The sequence below is a fragment of the Gadus chalcogrammus genome, chromosome 22, assembly GCF_026213295.1.
Source record: "Gadus chalcogrammus isolate NIFS_2021 chromosome 22, NIFS_Gcha_1.0, whole genome shotgun sequence".
Classification (NCBI taxonomy): Eukaryota; Metazoa; Chordata; class Actinopteri; order Gadiformes; family Gadidae; genus Gadus; species Gadus chalcogrammus.
The window spans coordinates 2,312,970-2,320,062 of NC_079433.1; positions in this window are offsets into that span (position 1 = coordinate 2,312,970).

A 7,093-nucleotide genomic window follows, 5' to 3' on the forward strand; every position below is an offset into this window, starting at 1 on the left:
TGTTTGTATATATCTCTATGTATATATATTTTTTATGTATGCATAATATACAGAGCAGTTTAATTATTTAGATAATATTATGTAATAATAATTATATTTCATTTTTATACAGGATGGTTATGTCTTTATATTTATTATTATTACAATTATAATTCATAATAATGATAATATATATTTTCAATCAATATTATTTAATAATAATATTATTATTAATAATAATGATATTATTTATATCCCACATTTCCAAATGTTCAAAGACAGTTCCACTGGGAATAAACTTTAATTGTAAACAGTTTAACATCAAGGGTAACAATTGAACATTTAAAAGCATATAAATTAAGTAGAATGCAGGTCAGGGATTCAGTTGTTACATTAATAATTATTTAATATTATATGAACTGTACGTAAATTCACAATTTAAGAATGCATTATTGTTTTAAAGAATTATACTTATTTCATATATTAAATTATATTGCCATACTGATTAACGAAATGTAAACATTTACAATTACCAACGAGGAGTACAATTGTGTGTGTCTGTGCGCGTGGTCTTTCATGTGTGTGCGTGTGTGTGTGCAATGTTTACGCATGTGTGATTGTGTGCGTGTGTGTGTGCTTTGTTTACATGTGTGTGCATGTGCGTGCTTGTTTCCGTGCCTCTGTGTGTGTGCGCGTGTGTGTACATGCTGACGTGCGTGTGTGTGTGCGTGTTTGTAAATGTGCTCGTGTGTGTTTGTCCGTGTGTGCCTGTGTGTCTGTGTGTGTATCTGTTTGTAAATGTGTGTGTGTGTGCGTGTGTGTGTGTGTGCGTGCGTGTGTGTGTGTGTGTGTGTGCGTGCGTGTGTGTGCGTGTGTGTGTGCGTGCGTGTGTGTGTGTGTGTGTGCGTGTGTGCGTGTGCGTGTGTGTGTGCGTAGCTGGAAGCCCTGGGACACCTTCAAAGAGCGACCAGAGATCCACGATGGCGCCACTCCCTGGAAGTACATCAAGATCCTCTCCTTCGTGCTGTGCTGCCTGTGCGGCCTGGTCGTGTTCGCTCTGGCGCTCTGTAGCAAGGTACTGCACCACCCTCCACCCCTCACCTCCACCCCCTGCTCCATCCCTTCCACGTGAGTACACCTCCGGCAGACCCAAGGTAGTGACGGCCGCCGTGTGTTCCAGGCCAGCTTCCTGCTGCTCATCACGGTGGCCGGCCCGACCGAGCACAGCGTGCCCCCGGAGAACAAGGCCCTGGTGCTGCTGGCCATCTGGGGCGCGCTGGTGGCCCCCAGCCTGCTGCTGATGATCAAGAACATCTGGAAGGCCGTCTTCTTCGGCTCCAAGCTGCCCTCCGAGCACACCGTGGTCCTGGTGAGTCTGGGGGCCTGGCGGTGCGCACGTTGTGTGTTTCTTTGACCCACACCTGTCCCTACAGGTGTGGGCCGGGCTCAGTGCCCTGTTACTCTGGAGGTCACTGGAGGCAGTCTGCAGGACGGCGCGCATGTCTCTGGTGATTTACAGCAGGTGTCCGTGGAATTTAAACATGCTCACAACACCTTCTAATGGCATTCAGGGTTTCATACAGAGAGTTATACAAAATATACAAAATATATCCTCCATCAGTCCTCGTCCTCCTCCTCGTCCTCCTCCTCCTCTCTCCTCCTCCTCCTCCTCCTCCTCCTCCTCCTCCTCCTCCATCAGTCCTCCTCCTCCTCCTCCTCCTCCTCCTCCATCAGTCCTGCTCCTCCTCCTCCTCCTCCTCCTCCTCCTCCTCCTCCTCCTCCTCCTCCTCCATCAGTCCTCCTCCTCCTCCTCCTCCTCTCTCCTCCTCCATCAGTCCTCCTCCTCTCTCCTCCTCCTCCTCATCCTCCTCCTCCTCAGCCTCCTCCTCCTCCTCCATCAGTCCTCCTCAGCCTCCTCCTCCTCCTCCATCAGTCCTCCTCCTCCTCCATCAGTCCTCCTCCTCTCTCCTCCTCCATCAGTCCTCCTCTCTCCTCCTCCTCCTCCTCCTCCTCCTCCTCCTCCTCCTCCATCAGTCCTCCTCCTCTCTCCTCCTCCTCCTCCTCCTCCTCTCTCCTCCTCCTCCTCCATCAGTCCTCCTCTCTCCACCTCCTCCCCCTCCCCTAGGTGGTGCGCGTGGAGTCCCTGGTGTCTAACTCCTCCTCCTCCTGCTCCTCCTCCAGGTGGTCTCGATGGAGTTCCTGGTGTCGGGGGGGGCCGCCGTCCTGGCGCTGGCCGCCATGCCCCACCTGGACATCGTGACCAACATGACCATCCTCAACTCCGTGGCCGTCTTCTCCTCCTTGTTCCAAGTGGCGTCTCGGAGCCACGCCCGCCTCTGCAACAGCTGGATGGTGGCGCCTGTGTTCTCGGTGCTGCTCATCCTGGCGGGCCACGCCCTGTTCCTGGCGCTGTACCTCATGGACGCCGAGGGGCGGCGGGAGGCAGCGCTGCGCTGCGGCCTGGCCGTGGGCGCCACCGTGCTGGTGTCCCTCACCTGGTGGCAGAACTACCTGCCCCACCTGCTGCTGCCCCGCCACGCGTGGCTGACGGAGGAGATGGAGCGCTGCGCCGTGGTGCTGCACCTGCTCACCTGCTTCACGCGGCTGGCCGTGACCGCCTGCGTGTTAGCCGCCTACGTGCCGCTGTCCGGGGGGGCGTGGAGCTCCGTGTGGGCCCCCGTGGCCCCGGCGGTGGGCCGGCTCCTGGCCACGCTGGCCGGGCTGCAGCTGCTGTCCTCGGTGGTCGGCCATTGGCTGTCGCTGGCGGCGTGCAAGATGAACGCGCTGCGCCGCTGCTTCCTGCTGCCGCTCTACCTGGCCTCGCTCGCCCTGCTGCCCCTCTTCCTCGCGCCCGTCTTCATCTACCTCCACCTGCAGCAGGACGCCGAGGGGCCCGGCTACGGCTTCGCCCGCTACTGTGAGGAAGCAGTGCATGCTGGGAGGCATACCCTGGGGGACGGGGGGTTCCAGAGGCTGGTTCTGGACGCCACCACCCAGCTGTGTGCCCTGGGGGTGGAGCGGCCCCGCCAGACCGGCCTTCTGACCTGTAAGGGGCACCCGGACCACATCACCTTTAAGAACCCCCCATACATTACCTTAAGAACTCTCACTACATTACCCTTAAGAACTCTCACTACATTACCCTTAAGAACTCTCACTACATTACCTTAAGAACTCTCACTACATTACCCTTAAGAACTCTCACTACATTACCCTTAAGAACTCTCACTACATTACCCTTAAGAACTCTCACTACATTACCTTAAGAACTCTCACTACATTACCCTTAAGAACTCTCACTACATTACCTTAAGAACTCTCACTACATTACCCTTAAGAACTCTCACTACATTACCCTTAAGAACTCTCACCACATTACCTTTAAGAACTCTCACTACATTACCCTTAAGAACTCTCACTACATTACCTTTAAGAACTCTCACTACATTACCCTTAAGTACTCTCACTACATTACCCTTAAGAACTCTCACTACATTACCCTTAAGAACTCTCACTACATTACCCTTAAGTACTCTCACTACATTACCTTTAAGAACTCTCACTACATTACCCTTAAGTACTCTCACTACATTACCCTTAAGAACTCTCACTACATTACCCTTAAGAACTCTCACTACATTACCCTTAAGTACTCTCACTACATTACCTTTAAGAACTCTCACTACATTACCCTTAAGTACTCTCACTACATTACCCTTAAGAACTCTCACTACATTACCCTTAAGAACTCTCACTACATTACCTTTAAGAACTCTCACTAAATTACCCTTAAGAACTCTCACTACATTACCTTAAGAACTCTCACTACATTACCCTTAAGAACTCTCACTACATTACCTTTAAGAACTCTCACTACATTACCCTTAAGTACTCTCACTACATTACCCTTAAGTACTCTCACTACATTACCCTTAAGAACTCTCACTACATTACCTTTAAGAACTCTCACTACATTACCTTAAGAACACTCACTACATTACCCTTAAGAACTCTCACTACATTACCTTTAAGAACTCTCACTACATTACCTTAAGAACTCTCACTACATTACCCTTAAGAACTCTCACTACATTACCCTTAAGTACTCTCACTACATTACCCTTAAGAACTCTCACTACATTACCTTTAAGAACTCACCATATGTTTGGCAGCTTTACTTTATTTCACCCTTTTTTTTGTGTGTGTTATCGCTTTATTTATATATATATCTCGCATTATTTGATTTGAAACACATCAAACAATCTATTATGATTTTATTTAAAAAGCAATGACAGCAATTGAAACTGAAATAACACGACGCGCACAGAAAGAAAACGCTCCGGAACCGATACGTTAAATAAACGCCAAAAGAAGCCGTGAGATCAGGTGATCCGACAGCCAATCGTCTGAGACCCGGGCTCCGGCTAACCCCGCCCTCTGTCCAGGCGCGGCCGTGTGCTGGTGGGTGGGCTTCCTGCTGGCCACCGCCCACACGTGGGCCCTGCGGTTGCAGCGCATCCAGACCACCAAGCAGCTGTTCGTCAGACGCATGTACGAGGGGGCGTGGCTAGAGCAGGGGCTGCTCCTCAACGCACGCTTCAACATGCACCCGCCGCAGAAACGCAAGCCGTGAGTGGGGATAGGCTGTACCAGTGGGGATAGGCTGTAGCAGTGGGGATAGGCTGTACCAGTGGGGATAGGCTGTACCAGTGGGGATAGGCTGTAGCAGTGGGGATAGACTGTAGCAGTGGGGATAGGCAGTACCAGTGGGGATAGACAGTAGAAGTGGGGATAGGCTGTAGCAGTGGGGATAGACAGTAGCAGTGGGGATAGACAGTAGCAGTGGGGATAGACAGTACCAGTGGGGATAGACAGTACCAGTGGGGATAGGCTGTACCAGTGGGGATAGACAGTACCAGTGGGGATAGACAGTACCAGTGGGGATAGACAGTACCAGTGGGGATAGGCTGTACCAGTGGGGATAGACAGTAGCAGTGGGGATAGACAGTACCAGTGGGGATAGACAGTAGCAGTGGGGATAGACTGTACCAGTGGGGATAGGCTGTACCAGTGGGGATAGACTGTACCAGTGGGGATAGACAGTAGCAGTGGGGATAGACTGTAGCAGTGGGGATAGACTGTAGCAGTGGGGATAGACAGTACCAGTGGGGATAGACAGTAGCAGTGGGGATAGGCTGTAGCAGTGGGTATAGACAGTAGCAGTGGGGATAGACAGTACCAGTGGGGATAGACTGTACCAGTGGGGATAGACAGTAGCAGTGTTAACAGCGTGTTGTGTGCTCCAGGGCGCCTGAGGAGAAGCTGACACTATACATGTGTGCGACCATGTGGCACGAGACCTTCAGCGAGATGGAGAAGATCATCATCTCCATATTCCGGTGAGCGCAATTCCTTCGACGTCACATCGTGCACCGCTAACCGGCCAGCTAGCTAGCTAGCTAGCCCGCCCCACCAGAGCTCGGCTCGTTCCTAACCGTCCCCATCCAACCCTAACCTCACACAGCTGGGACCAGTTCAGGCCTCACGACGACCGGGAAGCCAACAACCTCACCACCGAGGCCCACATCTTCTTCGACGATGCCTTCCGGACCGTCCCGGTCAGCGGCGAGCGACACGCCAACCAGTATGTGGAGGACATGGTCCAGGTGATCCAGAAGGTCTATAGGTGAGTCGCTTCCACGCGCCCCCATATGGAGAGAAAGACCTCATAGTAGGACTTTAGATACTCACCGTTAACTGGACTGTTGAGATCGAAGGGGAGACGTTCAAACACCTTACTGCGGATCAACTGAGGCTCCAGCTGACTAAAAACGAACCAAACTAAAGCTAAGCCTAAACCAAACCTAAGCCTAAACCTAAGCCAAGCCAAAACTAAACCTAAGCTAAGCCTACACTAAACCTAAGATAATCCTAAACTAAGCCTGACCTAGCCCTAAAATAATCCTAAACTAAGCCTAAACGAAGCCTAAACTAAGCCTAAACTAGCCCTAAGCTAAGCCTAAACTAAACCTAAACTAAGCCTAAACCAAGCCTAAACCAAGCCTAAGCTAGCCTAAACTAAGCCTAAACCAAGCCTAAGCTAAGGCTAAACCAGTGCCGTGTGTTTTCCCCCAGCCTGTTCCAGGAGGACCAGCAGAACCCGTTCCTGGGCCCGGGGCCGATCGGGGACCAGATTCTGCTCCGGACCCCCTACGGAGGGCGTCTGAATGTCACGCTGCCGTGCGGCAACCTACTGGTGGTCCACCTCAAGGACAAGAGTCTGATCCGCCACAAGAAGAGGTGGTCCCAGGTACGGACCCTCCCCCCCGTCTGGAAGGACTCCCTTGACACCTGAGTGGTGTGTCAGGGTGTCTCGGCCCCCTGAGGAAGTGTCTTCTGTGTGAGGCTATAACCAGGCTTGTGTGAGGCTATAACCAGGCTTGTGTGAGGCTGTAACCAGGCTTGTGTGAGGCTATAACCAGGCTTGTGTGAGGCTGTAACCAGGCTTGTGTGAGGCTATAACCAGGCTTGTGTGAGGCTATAACCAGGCTTGTGTGAGGCTGTAACCAGGCTTGTGTGAGGCTGTAACCAGGCTTGTGTGAGGCTATAACCAGGCTTGTGTGAGGCTGTAACCAGGCTTGTGTGAGGCTGTAACCAGGCTTGTGTGAGGCTATAACCAGGCTTGTGTGAGGCTGTAACCAGGCTTGTGTGAGGCTGTAACCAGGCTTGTGTGAGGCTGTAACCAGGCTTGTGTGAGGCTGTAACCAGGCTTGTGTGAGGCTGTAACCAGGCTTGTGTGAGGCTGTAACCAGGCTTGTGTGAGGCTGTAACCAGGCTTGTGTGAGGCTGTAACCAGGCTTGTCTCCCCAGATCATGTACATGTACTACCTGTTGGGCTGGAGGCTGGACACGCGCTTCTACCAGAGGTGGCTGAACGGAGAGGACCAGGCCCAGATCGAGAGGGAGAAGGAGGTGGGCCTCACGGGCACCCCGTCTAACGTGCACACACTGATTTAATCTCACATGCGCACACTTGTGTACGCTCACATCCACACTCTTATGTACGCTCACATGCACTCTAACGTGCCCACTCTTATGTACGCTCACATGCGCG